General features: G+C 38.7%; 1 protein-coding gene across 9 annotated transcripts in view; it reads right to left on the reverse strand.

The window, feature by feature from the left end:
* The window catches only part of LOC117602446 (uncharacterized), a 46668-nt gene that overhangs the window by 22029 nt on the left and 5455 nt on the right, over window positions 1-19184 (reverse strand). Inside the window, exons 3-6 of one of the 9 annotated variants that reach the window (XM_034320479.2) lie at window positions 13175-14039; window positions 12563-13084; window positions 11965-12464; window positions 9303-11889 (exon numbers count right to left, since the gene is read on the reverse strand). The gene's annotated coding sequence lies outside the window, so the exon portion shown is untranslated. Of the gene's footprint in view, window positions 1-9302; window positions 11902-11964; window positions 12486-12562; window positions 14040-19184 lie in introns of all 9 variants that reach the window. The other 8 variants (XM_034320480.2, XM_034320483.2, XM_034320481.2 and 5 more) reach the window with 8 other exon arrangements.

The following is a 19184-nucleotide window of genomic DNA, read 5'->3' on the forward strand; positions in this document are numbered from 1 at the left end:
TGTGGTAATTAATTACAAATTATACAACGATGTAACACTAGCCAAGTGTCGTAGATCGATCTCAATATCGATCGATCGGTAGTAGTATCCGAAGTTGATCCGGTAGCGGTCGCTGGCCCTGAGAAAGCCTCATCCCTCGAGATCGAGTCCGAGACGTGGTTTGGCACTGACCCACACACTGGTTGGCCCACTTTATGTACCTTCGTGGCAACATCGTGGCCAGTGTTGCCAATAATTACGAGTACGACGGGATTTTCCCCTCGATCGAATTTCTTCCATCTGGATATCCCTAGATTTCCTAGTCGACGCCGAAGAAATCTTCGCGCCTATGGCTTTCGTTCGTGCCGGTAGAAAAGGAAAGCTCGATTTTAACGTCTTATTCACTTTATTGCCGGTAATTCGGGTTTACGATGCGAAACTCCTTTCGGAGAAAATAATTGGATAGGGGAAACGGAAATGGAAAATATCACCGACAATTTTTATAATAATTAAAGGAAGACAATTTTTTTGTTGTTTAAATGGAATTTGTAATAAAAATTGATTATTCCGTCAACGTTCGTGGGAAAATTAATTTAACAAGGCATCAGAGGAAAAGGGCTTCGTTGATCATTTATCCAGATGACGAGGGGCGTGTGTACACACCCCTCGTAATCAAAGATCGTCTAATTGATTCGCTTTGCATTAAATGTGGGATAAAAACGTGACCCAGATGATTGACTGGAACAGTGACCAACTGAAGCATGTGAGCACGACGAATTATATGGATGCTTGGCCAACCGGAAGGACCGTAATGCCTTATTGTGGCAAAAAGAAAAGATTTATCCACTGCATCAAATTTTTCATTCGTCGTCAGTGTGCTAAATGCAGCAGCGTTTTGTTTTATGAAATGGAGAACAATAGTTGGATCTAATTCGTTTAGAATTTTCAATGCATTATATCCAACAGCTATTTTAAAATAATGCAATTTTATATAAATCATGTTTTTAATTTTACTGTTATAAGATATTGTAAGGTTAATGACCACCTATGACAAATTCTAAATCTGAATAGGGAGAGAAGGTTGTAAAGACAAGAGAATCGACCCGTGTTTCAAGAATCCGATCAATTTATGTGTCAGGCAATTAAGATTTAAATAGCTGGATCGACTTGTGCGACAGGTAAGAGAGATTTAAATACCTGGAATCGACTCGTGCGACAGGTAAACAGAGATTTAAATAGCTGGGATCAACCACTCTACCTGTACACCGTGATCATGTTCGTTCGATTGATCTTACAGGAGAGACAGGTAAGTAAGGAACGAAGGAAATCCTTGAAATCTGGTGGTGAAAGGATAAGATCCTAACAAAAGAAGCATTTACACCGAGGTAAAGTTAATACAATAATCCCAGGAATTGCTGTACTGGACGAGCTACGTAGATTCCTATTGTTTTCTCTATTCCGTTAGCCATTGACGAACAAGTGGAACTAGAGGAGGGATCCAGCACACGATGATTGTTGCAAAAAGAGAAATTGCGATCGTGAGAATGCTGGTAATATCCTGTCTTTCGTGAAAATCGATGCTGACGAAGGAAATTAGAATTTTATTCACTCTGGATACTGTGGTTCATATTTTTAAGAGCCTCCAATAAGGATTGGAAGGTCGAAAACATTATTTTTTCTTTTTTAAGGAAAAAGGAAAATTAATCTATCTAGCTTCTCAAGAAAAAAAAACTCGAGTCGAATTCTTAAAAAATTATTCTGTAACGTTGAAAACATTATTTTTTCTTTTTTAAGGAAATAGGAAAATTAATCTATCTAGCTTCTCAAGAAAAAAAAACTCGAGTCGAATTCTTAAAAAATTATTCTGTAACGTTGAAAACATTATTTTTTCTTTTTTAAGGAAAAAGGAATCTAGCTTCTCAAAAAAAAAACTCGAGTCGAATTCTTAAAAAATTATTCTGTAACGTTGAAAACATTATTTTTTCTTTTTTAAGGAAAAAGGAATCTAGCTTCTCAAAAAAAAAACTCGAGTCGAATTCTTAAAAAATTATTCTGTAACGTTGAAAACATTATTTTTTCTTTTTTAAGGAAAAAGGAATCTAGCTTCTCAAAAAAAAAACTCGAGTCGAATTCTTAAAAAATTATTCTGTAACGTTGAAAACATTATTTTTTCTTTTTTAAGGAAAAAGGAATCTAGCTTCTCAAAAAAAAAACTCGAGTCGAATTCTTAAAAAATTATTCTGTAACGTTGAAAACATTATTTTTTCTTTTTTAAGGAAAAAGGAAAATTAATCTATCTAGCTTCTCAAGAAAAAAAAATCTCGAGTCGAATTCTTAAAAAATTATTCTGTTCTAAAAGATGGTAAAATATTTTTTAAACCTATCGTATTTTATACTAATATTAGCATCAAAGATTTTTAATATTATTTTTTTTCTCCTACATCACTGATCATTTTGTTCACGTGCCACGGAACAGGCTAAGAGTCAACCGGAAAAAGCTCAGTACTCTGTTGCTCCGAGGCGCGATTTAAAACTGTTCCGGCGAGGTGGAAGCGGTAGCTGCTCACTGAATGCCTTATGAACCAGACGAACGGACATCCTGACATTACGTAACTTCGCCCCCCAGGTTAACAAGCAACGGAGTAACCTTCTAATATTTTCCAACCTCGTCTTCCTCGTTACTATTTCATTCGGCCTTTCTCCGTTTCGAAGAATTTACCTTCTTCGTGACCGAGCTGCAACACCGTCGCAACACGATCCCCGAATGAGGTCAAAAGACGAGGCTCGTGTGCCAAACCGAGGCTTGGTAAAAATCAACGCCTACATATTGCAGGATTTACCGAATACGCTGACCAACAATCAGCCCTTGAACGTGAAAACCGTTTATAATACGAGAAAGTATAACACACGGTTATATACAGTTTTATTCAAAAGTCATGGTACTCGTAAAAATGTCACGAAGGCTTTAAAAAAATTATTTTTAATATTAATGTCAGAATGAAAATTTGAAAAATTCTTATTTCTCCTGAATCATCATTTTCCTTAGGGAATCATGATTTGATCGCGAGTGTACAGTTTGCTCGAATAGTTGATAGGACAAACGGTTTCTTCGAACATCACACCTTCTCGAAACTGTTAGAGCACACATTTACCGTAACATTAAACTGTCGAGTGGTCGGTAGACTAGCTTTTTCTTCGATTTCTACTTTAAAGGAAACGTGATTGGTCCTCATATTTCGAGGTATTATAACTTTCTTACAAGCGAAGAGAAGAGATACGGTGATTCGATTGATTTCATCTTTGAAACACCAGTTCGTAAAGTTCTATTACCGTCTTTGGAGTAGGCCGATGCGAATGCGAAACACGTGTGCTGTTAATTTGTTACGGGCTGGGTTACGTAGCGACTGAGAGACCTGCGAAACACGCTCTCTCCGCATCAGTGCCGATACAAAGAAAAGTCGAGAAATTTAGTTTCACGCTATATCCGTGATCGCAATAATAACGTTTCTCTGTTGGGTTTAGAATCGACAAGGTGCTATGTACACCCTGGGGCAACGGAGGTCAATTTGTTTTAGATCTAAGGAGAACCTATAAAAAATATAAAAAAATAAAACGGAACGGTGAAATATTCCCTTTTGCACACCCCTGAGCATGGAGGGCTCTCTCCTTTTTCCTAGGAAAAAATGGCGTCAAGGGAAAAAGAATTATAATTCTCAGGATTTTATTTTCAAAATAAGGAAAATATAATAAAGTGGAAATGGAAATAGTAATTTAGATGAAATGTGATGGAAGGCTTTCATACAACTACAGTTCGACTTTTCCCCGCTTACCATTGAATAGTTAATCCCTATTTTCGTTTCGACGATATACATACACGTTCCATGGTATTTTATTTAGCCCCACCGAACCGTAACAAAATCCCTCGCCACGATCCTAGGCTAAAATCCTGTATCGAGGACTACGATTGGTCGGCACTTGATTGAATTGGTGGTCAGTACCGGGCATTAGGTTCAGCATCCAAAGGATTGAATTTCTGTCACAATTATCGACCCCTTCCAACCACCCTCTTTCTATACGTTTGTATACGGTACATCTATACGAGAGATTTCGTTCGAAACCGATACGGTCTAAGCGCAGCTGTGGCCTTTTCTGTAGCCAGAATAAATCTAAACTTACATTTAAATTCAACTATGGATTTCTGGCTACGATGGATACACGTATTTTCCAGGGGTCGTGTCTGGTATTATAGATAACTGAATATCATTCAGACAAAGGGTGTTTTGGAAAGGCTATCATTTAAATTGATGGAGGGTAACTATATTTCGATGATGGTTTTAAATATTTAAGCTCTGAAATTTAATCTAAGAAAAATCGGATAAATAAATAAGATAAAGAAATTGTTCAGGACCACTCTGGCCCCTACCTAGTTACGCCACTGATGCTAGTTGCAAATGCAGTAAAGAGGAAAAAGAAAACAATAAATAACAATTATGTAATCAACAGGTCGCAAACCTTCAGACCGTTTATCATTGAAAACTTAACAGGCTACGACACCGATTGGCATCAAAGTAATAAAAAACTATCCTCCGTTTTCTCGCCTCGTTAAGCATCTTTGATCGTATTTCATTCGGTTCGTCTAAAAGCCAATGGGTAATTGCAAAACGATCCATAAATTTTATCGGGCATTAATTATTGGGAAACTCGAATGATCCACGAGCGACCCGTAAAAAGGAAAATCGTCTTAATTAACCCACTAAAGAGGATCCGACTGGCATGATTTACGAAATCGCATTTCAATCAACGCGATTTCTTTCACCACGTCCGATATGTCGGTCGGGTTCATCGAAAATTTGCTCACATTCCCGATGAATTTCTTTGACGGTTACACGGACAGCTTGGAAATAAAAATAAAAAAAGAGTGTCATGGTCGAGCCAATGGTACCAATTCGCGTGCACTTTTGTCGTTAAACCGCAAGAAGAAAAAAGAAGAACGTGAGATGAATCTGGTGGCGATCGTCCTGCACGATCAAGATCGACGCCGAATCCGATATTCCGATCGAGTCCACGTTAGAAAGTGTTGTACAATCGCTGGGTTAACCCCGTGTGTATGACTATATACAGAATGCAAATGTATGCACACAATGTGCAGTCGCGTGTGAAGTAATATTAAGGCGAGGAGCAGTTATTCGTGCTGTTGCCATAATACCTAACTTGCGCTTAAAGAACATCGTCCTGTACAGCACTAAGCATAGTAGGCTTCTCTAGGAAAAATGGCGGCGTAGGGAAATAAGATTCCATAACCTAAATCATCCAGAGTTACTATGTTTAGTATTCATTTCAAAGCGAATTGATTAGGATAATAATGAATAAAATGGATAATATACTTGAGGTCACGAGAGTCCATAACTAAGCGCGCAGGTTGGAAGATGGTGGGGGAACGCAGCGATGGTGGGAGAAAGCGATCCGCCAATCGCTTTCCACTTCCGCTGGAAGTATCGCCAATCAGAGCGACAATGCGCAGAAAAGAACGAAAACTGGTCTTTTCGCAGTTATGGGCTCTCGTGACATCAAGTATAGATTCGATTATCATGCCTACACCTAACTTTATAGTATTAAAACTAATAGGATAAAATTTTTTCCTAGCGAAAACCAGGGACTTTTTACTTTAAGGCTAAATCTTAAGCTTCAAATTTATATATCATGTATGCTATTTTATTTTACTTTTATGTAGTGATGTAGTGAAAAATTGATGGATAAACTCAAAGAGCTCCACGAGTAGGGACATAAAACGGAACGGTTCGTCATAGATAGTCATAATATTGTCATAAGGCTTACACCTGCGTGACTGTAAGCTGCACCGACAGCTTTAGTAAGAAGAACGAGTCAAAGTACAGGAGGCTCACGACGAATGATCGCAATCTACTTTTCTATGGCCTCGACGCGACCTGAACGCGGATCCTGACCTCCATTAACCTGGTATCTCTGACCTCGAGGGCCGAACTTGTCTTCGGGACACGCTTCTTATCGATCAGCTACTCGAAATTTTAGGACTCGGTTCACGGAACAGGTATCGGCTTGTAAAACATAACCAGAAGATTACCGAGAAAATAAGAAAAAGTACTTCGTCCCATAAAACATTTTAAATTCGAGTTTCCTGCTTACAAAGAAGTTTCCACGAATTAATTATAGTTACAATGAAAAATTGTATCAAACGACGATTAACTATTAAATTTCAGAAACCTTTATAAAACACCCTGTATATGGTACAAAAATAAAGCAAAAACTTGCAAAGAAGATAAAAACTTTGGTATACCCCCTAATAAGTTCGTGGGTATGCGATAGAAAGTTCAAGGTTTATCTTAGAACGATACAACGTATTAATTGTCGAATAACTTGTTTTGTGTACTCAATTTGTATTTTCCTGAGATACGACTGATCATTGCAACAGACTAAAAATGGTTGTTCAATGATCGTATAATGAATTGTTATTGTAATGACGACAGGAATGTTAATTACAAAGATAACTTAAAGAAATAAAGTTTATAAAAATGTTATAACAAATATACTCAGTGCCTATCACCCCGGCGAGGACCCCCAGTAATAATTACTCAATAATAGTATATCCATATAAAAATTTGCCCACTCGATGATGGTGTATTTTTTATTACACGATTTTAATAATTAAATTTCAGGTTTCCTTGGGGTAGCCCAACCTCGCCCTCCCCTTAAGCCGGTATTTATACCCAGTTTTCCTACCGGTCAAATTTCGTTTTACAACCCTTCTAAAATCCTGGCGAACCAATGGGAAATCGAAACTGTAGGTACAATACGTTCCGAACCTATCACAAGGAATTATTTATCCGCGGTCGTTTGTCCCATGAGAATAATCTGTTTACGATCCGAGGACCGATTCGACGTTGAACTTGATTTTGTCTCTCTCCGGTGGGTCAAAGCCGGTAATTATAAAATTTAGCGTATGGAAATGGCTGTTCCTGCGTTTCCCAGGCTACGTAAGCGACCGTTAAATACCGTTACAGGGATAATTCTACCTGGTTGTAGGAACATTGTCTTTCTCAACTTACAATTAATGCAGAAAGAAGTTAAAGGATGAGAACCACTGGAAACCGTACCGGTCGGTATTTTGTATGCTTTGGGGATGAGTCCTCATCGAGGAAAGATAATGAAGCAAGGAACGATGATAAACTGGCGTAGTGGGAAGGGGGGGGGGACAGATAATACCGTAAAAAGTTAGGAACTTAATGTCTTTGACCATTAGAAGAGAGTCACAGGGCAGATATACGTTCAACGTCAGATTAACGTCCAACTCGCGGTGAAATATTTCCGCTTCCTTTTCTCGTCTGGTTCTCCCTGGGTGTACGACTCATCCTTTTAGTCCAGAGGGAACAAAGGGGACCGATATTTCCGGGACGGATTATTGAGTTTTATTGGCGGCTCGATGAACCTCGCCAGATAGGATTTGCAAAGAAACAAAAACACGATTTCGTGCTACGGTTTTAATCGATCATCCATACGTGTATCCTGGACTGCTCTGGTTACACGGGTGTAGTCGTTGATGGAAATTCTCTTCCGTCGAGTACTATCAATTTCGGTACAGTGATTGGAAATATGCAAAAGTTTCAATCTTCTTTTTTCACCGTCACGATACAATTATTATTCTGATAATTTGTTTCTTTACAAACCTACGTTACGATACAATTAAGATCTTAATTAAGAACATATTATTATAATTAATTTTTAGGGTTAATGACGGTCGCAGGATCAATTGTGATTCTAATCTACAAAAATTATGGTACGCTAACTTTCATATATCAGAAATTTGAAAAAAGGAGATTAATCCTCCCGTATAGGTTATTGACGCGTTTCAAAATGGCGCAGCAGCGTCGGCTGGTAGCCGCTAGTCCGCTTACGTTCGTCACTGGGTTAAATATCGTAACTCCGAAACGAATGACTTTCTACGAGATTTTCGCATTTCCTGCTTTCTATTCTCGGTTTCAAGCTACGCGTGCACATACGGATCGTATTTTATTTTCTTCCGGTACGCTCCTCGGACGTGATCTATCTCTCGTGTGAATGAACAGCAAACGGCGAACGAGAAACAGAATAATTACGCAAAGAGCCGTGATATCAACAGCCGGCTGTGCTTCCAATACATCACGTCATTTGTTTACAAACATACATGCGCTACCGTCCACTCCGAACTGCCATTAATCGAGATAGCAAACGGTCAACGTAACTGTCTCAATCATCGCGGCCATCGATTTATTGCCCGTAACAATAACCTCAATCCACTTGTCGATGTTAGAATCGCGGAAGTATCGCTGACAAATACCACGGAACCCTTCCACAATCAGGCCAAGCTACTTATCTAATGTACACAAATGTGTGCCTTGCTAAAATTTCCAAGAAAATATTCATCCCATATCATAATTTAATTGCTTCAATAGGTTTGGAATTTAATTGCAATTGGTTCGTTAACTGTGGGGGATACAGAGTCAATAATAATCGAGATTAACTAAATTTAGAGAAATTTGCTTTGACTAAAATTGCACACTCGAACTTTGCTATGCTTAAAATTTCGAAATTAAATTTAAATTATTCATTAACTCGTTAACCCTCCCTCCCGTTATACCCTTTTTGTACCCTAATATAGTAAATATCCTAAATATTGTAATAAACAGAGTAGTAATTATTTACTAATTATTTTTGCTTCTAATTTTCATTTACCTCTAAATATAGTATTTGATTTTTCTCAAGTGTAAACTAGTTAATTAAACATTTTTTCACCTACATTATTAGGAGAATAATTTTGAAAACGTTCAAAACCGTCTAACCAGGAACAGCTGGATAAATAATTTGAAATACGAAGTGGAACAGTAGTTTCTTTCTGTTCAAAAGTAAACACAGTCCATTTAAATGGCCGACAGACAACTGGTTCTAAATATTCACTTTCAAAGTCTACACTAAAATCGCAAGAACGTCTTCTTTTTTTTATTCAACGTTTAATGACAGATCGTTACTTAACGACTCGTCAGAAAAAGCTATCGTTCCAGATGATTCGAAATAAAACCAACATCAACTTATAAAACAGAACCACTCAGAATAGTACAAGTTTATTTCTTTACTATTCCTGAATAACTCGACACACAGCTGTTATTTATGCATGCTTCTCAATCCAGCTATTTGAAAATTCACCCTTTAAAAAAATATGTAAAACCACTCGACAACACCGAGTTCAACGTTCCCCGCGTAATTTCAAAACAGGTAGCTAGAGAATAAATAAATAGAGAAAAAAATAAACTCACCATTCGAATTCCTGTCTCGAACTAGCTTTTTCGACGTTATCTGATGAAACGTCTATTGAGCGTGATCTTTTCCTCGTTCCTGGTTTCTCGCGTGGTTCGCGCCCTCTCTGGTCTATTTACAAACTGGCGAATCACTTTTCCTCGATGTCAACAAACACGGCCGTTACGCGTCAGTTTTCTTACGATTCATACAACACTAGAACGATCAGCTGCGTACTGGTCAGGTACGAAAACGAAGAAACACACGTGGAAGGAGATAGAAAGAAAAAAGAATTCACTGTCACAGGCACGAGGCGTTTCTTATAGAGGTAAAAGTCGGCCGATTCAGAGAACTTTTGTCACTAGCACGAGAAAAATCCTGTTACCCTGTCTATTCTCTGGTCACATCCTTGCTCGTGTCGAGGCGTCTCGTTTCACACGGTCTCCTTTCTTCGTGGTTAACTTCAGCCGAGGGCTACCTGGTTCTCAAGCTACGGAAACGTGGCTCGCACCTGTTCCACCGATAGATCGTATTCGATCGGTCGGCCCTGGTAAACGTGTCCTCTCGATTCTGTCCCGCGCACCGACACTTTCACGGGCTCTTCTTTTTTTCGGTTGGCATTCGTGCCACGTTCGAATCCCTCTTCTCGTTCCCGCCACAATCACGAGTTCTTTATTCCAAAATCAATCACACCGATCCTTTACCGACGATCGATGCACTTCGAAGAATGTTTCTCGATTGTTATATCGTTTTTACTTGTCACTGTTTATTACATTCACGATGATTCGCATAAAAAATAGAAAGTGTCCTTTTTTCGCGTACCTTTCAACGTTCACGAATCCGTGATAGAATGTACGAACTACGACAGTTCAATGGCTGTTTATCCGTCGCGATCGGTTTCATCGGGATCATGATCCACGTTGAAACCAGTTTTTATTCTGGATCGAAGAACGGATACACGGTTCGCGCACAGAGCAGCTACCTTCCGTTCGATGCAGACGTCGAGTGGCGACTGTCGTTTCTTCCGACACTCGGGCTGTTCCTGGCCTGTACCTTCCCCCTCCTTGTCGGCATCCAGTGAGCCGACTACACAACCACGAATTTATGCTATTACCGTATACCGCTGCCACCCCCTATGCTCCACTGCGCCTCCGCCTATGGCTACCGCTTCCCGGTGGCCTCTTCTCTTCAATCGCAGCCACCGTGACACGATGCTCCCTTTGCCTTCGTGCCACCACCATGCGCGATTGACCCCAAAAATATCATTCAAAGGAATTTTTTTTTCTCTATCGCGACTTTTAACGCCGGAGATCACTGCTGATAGACGTATCGAATTTTCTATTAATAATTAAGAAAAAATAAATATCTAAACTTTACCTCTGGGAAACCAATTTTTTGAATCGAAACCTATGCGAATGAAAAGTATTTCTGAAATGGAGGATGACAATACAAATTTAAAATTCAGGAATCTATCCTTTGAGAAACTTTTTGTGATTGGTCAACAGATGAGATTAGGTTAGGTTAGGTTAAAAATATTACTGACATACTCCTTTTTAAGCGAAATCATCGTTTTGCAATCTATATGTATAAATTTACGTTAAAATTGGTTTAATTACTTTTCAACAGGGTAGATACCTAAATTCAAAATTTATATTTTTGCATTTTATTGGTTTATCCAAGAAAATATTTCCTAAACTTATACCGTCTTTACATCCACCTGTTAACAAATACCCGTTTACCTGATTTTCCCCCAACCGTAATAAAAATTCTTGTTCCACAATTTACCAACGGATTAGCTTAGTTTCCTCGATTCACCAAACACACCCGTGTTCCCGTGAACGAGTATATTATATACAGGGGTTAATCCCTCGCGAAATTTGTCGGTGAGGGCACGATCTGGACATCGGTGGACTTCGTTAAAGTATCTCTCGGTCGGTAGCATCAGGTCCTCCCCCTTTCGACGTACCTCGGATTCGCTGGTGTTCGTGCGAAAACCGGCACGATCGTGCGTGTGCACGCACGTGCGTACCGTGCCACGCGATTCCAGTCCCCTGTGGAATAAATCAAGTGAAGAAAACCTGCCGGAAGGTATTAACGTTAGGGTCGGTTCACCCCGTGTGTTGTGTCCCTTCTCGCACAGAGGAGGAGAGGGTTAAACTATCCCCTCGCCCCTTTATCGCGCGTCCCTGAAACGCCATGTACTCCCAAGGGATCTTCTCGTCTGGATTTACTCGACTGACGAGCGACTAAAGTGGACGAGAGTAATAGAGAGGCACTCGGTCAAATAGAGAAGCGACGAGAAATTCGGCTGGTGGGAGATGATGGTTCAGAGAGGACGAGGGAATCCCTTATCAGAGGTCGCGCATGACGAGACAAGCTAATTGTGTTATCAGTGCACAACGGACGCTGCCTCTACCTCCTCGCCTCGTCCTTTCCGATCTACCAACCGTGAGTGTTTATTCTGTAAACTGTGCTAACATGCGCCCTGACCGTTCGTGTTGTCTGTGCGCTGAAAATTGCACGGAGAGCGAACAACGTTGCCCACGCTTTTCAGAATATTTTTCAACCCCCTTCCTACATTGGAGGAGGTAGGTTCAGTTGTTTGATCTAAAAACGAACCTACGTATTATAATATAGTACTAATTCAGTATTTAACTGTTGCATTTTTCAATTTAAACTTACCACTTGTTATCGTATGAGAAGCTAAATCCAGAAGATTCTACGCACTTCCATGGTAAATTTTTACAACGTTTCAAACAAATTCACTGCACGTGCTCGACGATCGTCCCTCGAGGCGGATATACGGGACGGTTCTGTTTATTTTGTAAACTTGGCCGCAGAAAGCCGCTATAATGCTCCGGCTACACGAGGAAAATTTCGATCCGGATAAAGGAACGTCCGAACAACGCAGCATCCACGATCCGAAACGTTGTATCTTTCGTAAGGCGTGATATTACGATCCATAATGTGTGGTTTAAAATTTTTTAAAAGATCCACCACGATATCGACCATTATCGTGATTACTGTTATAAAAGTTCGAACCAGTCAACTTCCTACTTACATATATTTCCAATATGTTATTACGAATACGGCGTGGATATATCCTGGTTTTTGTCAGCTGCAGGGCTGAATTATGATTTCTGGGGCCTTAGGGCTATCACCCTCAACCTTGGTTGATAAACCTGGTTCAGAAATTAAAATTTCTTTTAAATAAAATTAAAGATAAAGTAACTTCAATTAATATTTTTTGACATAGTAAATGGAAAATTTGTAATGAAACCTTCTGTAACAAGAGGCCCGGGGCTCCTCTTAATCCGGCGCTGGGTACCGGAGAAATATCGAAGAAAATTAAACTGCTGGTAAAAAAGAAAAAGTCAAAATTATCGTATGGCGGTCTTTCGCGTACGATATCATCCCATGGTATTGGGACTACGCAGACGGGTCCATTTATTATTCTATTAAATTCGTAGTTTCCCATTGGGGCACACCCCTGCCCGAAGTTATCTCTCACTCATGACTTAATGCGATATTCATACTACGGGAGGAAAGGGGAGTATAACTCGGGGGTCCGCTCCATATGCTGACTTGTAATTAAGTCGGACAGCCGTTAGATCTTCCATTTCGTTTTTTTTTTTTTGTTCCTATACAAAGTGGTACAATGTATATAGTCTTCTTAAATGAATTTATTTGACAGCAATTTCTCAACGATATCATAATGCGTCAATGTTCCATGCGTAATAAAAGAGTTTAAATGGTACACAAGGTTGAACATTAATTTCTACTCCGAAATGGTTCTCATCACCTGCAAAAGAGACGGTCGGCATATAGGTCTGTGGTGTATCAGCTAAATTAATAATTGCGAATTCCCTACTGTAATTATGTGTACACGCACTAGTCGAACAGGTAGGCGGGAACGAGCAAGTAATTGCCACACACGTGTATTCCTTCTCGGCTAACAGGGAAGACCTTATATACCTATGTACATACATACGTGCTTTAATTGGGGCTGCAGCTCAAGGCCTCGTTTATCACAGGGCCCCAAAGGTCACTGCTCATTTTCTCACTTTACTTCTAGCTTATGGTATCTCATGAATTGCATAAGAAATATTTCTAGAGTATTTCAATGAGAATTTGGTTACAGTATAAAATCAGAATTCTTAATATTATTTTTTTAAATTATTGTACGTTTTGATTTTACCTGAATGGTAAAAAAACATAAAACAAATATTTCTGAAACGATGGAACTAAAGAGGGTAATATACTTCCCGTTAGGTTCGCGATCCTCCGGCTTGTGCTCAATTACATTTTATTACCTTTGCCTTGTCTTTGTTATTCTTTCATTATACGCATTGAAACGACCCCCAATAAAATTTCTTCGACATCCAATACTATTCATCGCCCTAAAGGTGAGGTACCGAAACTTTGGCAGAAGGCATGTATCCTGTATAACGAATCCAACTGGTGGGTACACACGAGTACACTGTTGTACAAAGGGAGAAGGGAATGTACAGTGGTAGTAACAGGTTCGATGCATTAGTTTGCCTAAAAGGTTTGCGCCATCAGTCTCTAAATGTCCCTCTGTCGTTCCTCTATCATTTATTCCCCTCTCTCTCCCTCGCCCCGCACGAATCATCCCGTCTCTCTCTCTCCTGTGCCGTTTATGATCTCGCTTATCCTCTGTCTCCGTTTCGTCGACGCGTCCTCCGGGGAGATGGAGAGCAAACACACACCCCCAGGGTGAAGCAGCACGGACGTCCCTGTAAATTAAGTGCGTTGCATTAGCGGAATCCAGATGAGTTAGCGCACCGCGTTAATTCGCGCTAATGAACAGGTTATGAAAGTTTAATTGTCGGTTAGCCAGCCGGAAGATCGACGAGGGAACTGGCAGAGGGCGCAGACGAGGAATTTGCGGAAGTTTACCAGAAATTGGAGGACTCGGATCTGCAAGAGGAGTTGCTGCGCCTCTTGGGCCGGTACACAACCGGCCCTTCCCGTTCCGCTCAAACGAGATGCTGAATTTTTAATTGCACCATCCAAGCTCGGCTCACCTGTTACCCTGTACCTGCTCCTTTCGTTATTTCTAAATGCACGTGGCAATTTTCATGCACGGTTCTTGCAGTTGCAGCGAGATCTTGTGCAGCTGGAAACGTACAGTCGCTATAGAAAGTATTCCAATACCTTGAGGACCGATGATGTCATAAGACGTCATGGTGAAATTTTATTTGTAACGAGAAATCTTTTTTGTTTCTTATTTCTAAAGGTAAAGATAAAATTAAAAAATGATACGTTAATTGTGATTTAACGTCATTTTAAAAATAAAATAGTAAAACCTGCTTGTTGTACAAAATATCACACGAAAGTCTAGTTTAGGGTATTATTTGTCATTTTTCATGGAAACTTTCAGAAACAGGTCATACTCAGTACGGGACCATAATACGACCACTTTCCTTATTATGCTTGTTACTTATTTTTAAATTCTACGACTGATGGAAATTTAATCTTTACTTTAGGTAATCCAGACGTTAACCATTCAAATACTAAATTACAAATATTTATGCCTTCGTATTTATTAAAAATAAGTAAAATATTTCTAATATTATAAATTTTCGATCTCTCGTTCGAAGAAAAATATGTAAAAATTCAAATTTTGAATTATTCTAATAACTATAATATTATAATAAGATCAATAAGATTAATCGAGTTTTAATTTCCTTTCAATCGAATTCAACTTCTACAACTTCTCACCGGGATTATTTTCATCTATTTCTACCCGGCTATGACATAAGAACCTATGCAAGCATGCGAATTGATAATTTCGAAGAATGCGTTTCGCTCGTGTCCCGGCGCTACAGCCGGCGCATACCGAAGTCAAGATCTTGTATCGAAAAAAGAACGATGCAAGTGTAAAGCATTCGTTAAGGACGTTGTGCAATATGCTTTCTATAAGACTCGTTATTTCATATTATCGAACGATCTATAGCAACCAGCATGGCCGACTAGTTATTTCGTGATTAGCAGTCGCGATTTACGATCGAAGCAATCGCTCAGATACCCTGGTATACCTTGTATATACGATTCTTTACTTTCTCGTTGCATTTTTTTTTCTTCTTTCGCGGTACGGGTATATTAACTGTGCATTTTAATGCACCAACGGAAAGCAAAAGTAAACGCATTGGAAATTTATACTGCTTCGCAGAAGAAATTCAGTGTACCACGTACTGAAATTTAGAAAAAAGATATTTAATATTTTAGTTAAACTATTAAGCCCCTCACCGTCGCGTGGTGCTGGCTGATTTCGCCGAGAAGGGGTGAAAAGTTTTCTTTCCAATTTAAACCATATATAAAACTCGATATACCACAACTTCGCATCTTTCACTGTCAAAAATTAGTATAGGAGATTTCTGAGTGAAACGCAAGCAGAACTCAATCTTGTCTTACCGCTATGAATCCTTAGACAGTGGCGGCACTGTGTGTTCCCGACGTTTCTGCTTGGTTTCACTTCTCAGGATTTCCTGTTTCCTGCACCGTGGATGACCCTACGAACGAGCTGCAGTTGCAGCTGCAACTTTGCCATGCTCGCGAAGCGGATCGCGAACCACGGTCGTGTAACGCGAGGGGAAAGAAAGAAAATGTGCGAACAAACGTGAAACCGCTATTTGGAAATGAAAATTTAGAAAAAAAAATTTGGAAAAATAATTGTCACTTTTCTCCTCATATTCATAACTTAAGATTAATTAAATTAAAGTGATCTAAAATGAAAGAAATGGATTACAGTGAAAAATATGAAAAATTTATATTTATATTAATGACTTTGATTAATTAACGATTAATGATTGGCAGTAGGTTTCACACGTTCGAGGAAAACTAGGAAAATAATGTGGCACACCGGAATGGTTTAATTAAAGCAAGAAGCTCCAAGAAAATGAAGTTTAACGAGGTCTCTCGTTGCGTTTCAAGAGAGCGTAGAAATGGCTTATAAAAGTGGCAGAATGTGTACCAGTTGGAACTCTACAAGATGGCACTTTTCTGTGATTATAAAGGTCTCATTCAACACCAGCTTCCTTTGAACCGTGCTCACAGCTGTCGACTCGTAGCAGTAATTAGTACATTAGTTAATTGATTGCTTGACTCCTCGATGCCGCGATGAAGTTTATTCACGCTCGAGATTGCTAAGGATATTTCGAACGAGCTTCTGACGACACTTGTTCTAAGAATTTTACGTTACAGCTAATTATTTCTGTGTTACCACAATTTCCATAATTAATTTTTAATATCATGGAATAAAAATTCTAGTGACCGCTTGTTCTCAACTTATATTGACATAAAATAGTTAAGGGGGATTTAAGGGGGACTACAACTCGGGCCTTAATTTTGAGGGGGGCCCCCTTATAAGCCTCTCATTTACTATGTCAAAAAATATGAAAAGAAATTTCCTTTTACTATTGCCCTCTTTCTTTGCAATTAAATGTTACTTAATTTTATGTAAAATAAATTTCAATCAGTCAAGCGAGTCCTCGAAGGCTTAATAGCCTGGAACCACTAATTAACACAGATAATTGTTCTAATTCACAAAATTCTTCCAAAACCTCCAGAAATACCGTAGAAATCATTTCAAAGTGAAATTCTGAGTCATTTAAGATGATTTGCGTCATAGTACTTAATACGGTGTTCGTCTGATTTTTAATTGGAAAAACGGCTGTGAAATTTATATTTCTACGGCGCGCAATTACGAAGTAACGAAGATTAAAGTCCGATACCCAGTGCATTCCAGACAATTAACCGTGATTCCAATACCCTGAAGATTTAACTGGAACTGCATACAATCGTGTCCAAACAGAAATAGATGAGGATCAATGTGCGTTTGTAAATATTACGAATCAAGCTACTATTTACTCTTAAAAGACCGGTTGCTGAGTGCGTTATTTATTATTAACGACTGGATGTACAGCAGCCCGCATTAATATTATTTGTGTAATTATTCCTCGATACTCTCATTTACAATTACGTTAAAGAGATCAAATTATCGATTTTGTATTTGGATCTGAGAACGTTGGATTCGTAGCTTCTTTTTTTTTTTTTTTTATGTAGTTACTTTCATTCAGCTTTGGGCTGTGAATTTATGTCGTATAAACGCCATTTTACGGTACTTTTATATTATCAAATTATGTCGAATTTTTATGCCTCGAAATCGGCCGTTTCGTATGCAATGACCTAATATAAAGACCCAATTACAATTTAATATTTCCTCGTCGAATTATTCGAAACACAACCACTGTTAAGTGGAACATTAGCATCTCGAAGATTACAGTGTCCATTGAATACATTAACCTTTAACCGGTGAACTGGGCTCTGACATACCCTAATTATTCTATTTAGCCAACTAATTATTCATTTTTAAGCGAAAAAATGTCATATATTGGGAGAATAATTTTTAGAGGAATAGTGTAAAGTTTAGAAATGTAAAATTAAATTAAAACTGAGCTCTCTCCATGGTCCGCCATCCGAGGGGTAAGAATCCTATATTATTAATTCTTTCGTTATCACTTCTAATCAGTACCGTTTAATACGAAACGATTAACCCGTATTTTAAAATTCCTTAGTCAAATTTCATTATAAGAACTTTCTTTCTTTTTCAAACGGAAACAAGCTACGTTTGCTAATGAATGCTTTAATTAAAAGCAAGCAAAGGATTAAACTATGGATTTAGGTTTCCACGGAGAACGACAAGTCAGCACTAAAACAATGTTTTTTTTTTTTGCTTAATCAACGTTTACCGAGTTGCGTTATTGAATCGTTAAAAAACACGAGGAAAAGCGTTAAAGAGGCGTTTACGAGCCACGGAAGCCGTCGGATGCAATTTCGTTGCAAAGATGCAACCTACGCCTGCATGAATATTAAATTCTTTCACAAAGAGCTCAGTGTTCAACGAGACCGTTTGTACACGTTAATAACGCGTTCGCTATACAGCAATGAATGTATTAGGCTGTTGCATATCAAATGGCAGATTTCGAAACAGATTAGGGTTTGTGCGGGTACCCGATATTACGGGCTCGGGTGTCCGACAAGTAAAAATTGTAAATGATTAATTAATTAGAGTTTGGAAGCTTGAAAAATGTTTACCCCTATCGCGACAATATAACAATATAATTCTCAAAGAATCAGAAGTTATCTGCACTGATTACACGACTCACCCATTATTGATTTTCAAATAATAACTTTTATTACACTCGCGTCTTTCGTTTCCATCAAAACATTCCTTCGCTATGTCAAGCACGTTTCGTTGTTGACACACATTTCCCTCAGTGGGAAATACAAACAACCCTTTTCTACCCTCCATTGCGGATACAAGGGTGGTAGATAACTCGTCGCGCACGCTTTGTTCGAAAGAATGTTTCTTCTTGCCAATAGAACAGGTGGTTATTTTCTAATATTTTATTTTTATTTCATTCCAATTAATATCTAAATTTTCTATATATTTTTCTACGTAATTTATGTGAATACACAGTGTATGTTCAGTACGCAAGGATTAAAGTTTTCATAGTCTTTTACAATGCTTCGGTGCAATTTTCATAATAATCATCCTGCGACTCGGAAATGCCGATAGAAAAATTATAGAGAATTTTTCTCAACGATTGGATTGTCAAGGTTATTCAGATGATGATGATGATGATGATGATGGAGAAAGGAACTATGGCGCCATTGATGAGGCACGAGCACGGTGTATCCACGTGTTATTACCCTACAAGCTGATGAGAAGCTAGTCACGTCGTAATATGCCAATGGGACCAATTGAAAAGATCATTTATATTGTTAACACGTGTCATAATATCAAATAACTTGCACTTAGATAAACATTACCTTAAATGACGAGTCTTGGGTTAGGGTTAGGGTTAGGAATATAG

The sequence above is a fragment of the Osmia lignaria genome, chromosome 13, assembly GCF_051020975.1.
Source record: "Osmia lignaria lignaria isolate PbOS001 chromosome 13, iyOsmLign1, whole genome shotgun sequence".
Taxonomy (NCBI): domain Eukaryota; kingdom Metazoa; phylum Arthropoda; class Insecta; order Hymenoptera; family Megachilidae; genus Osmia; species Osmia lignaria.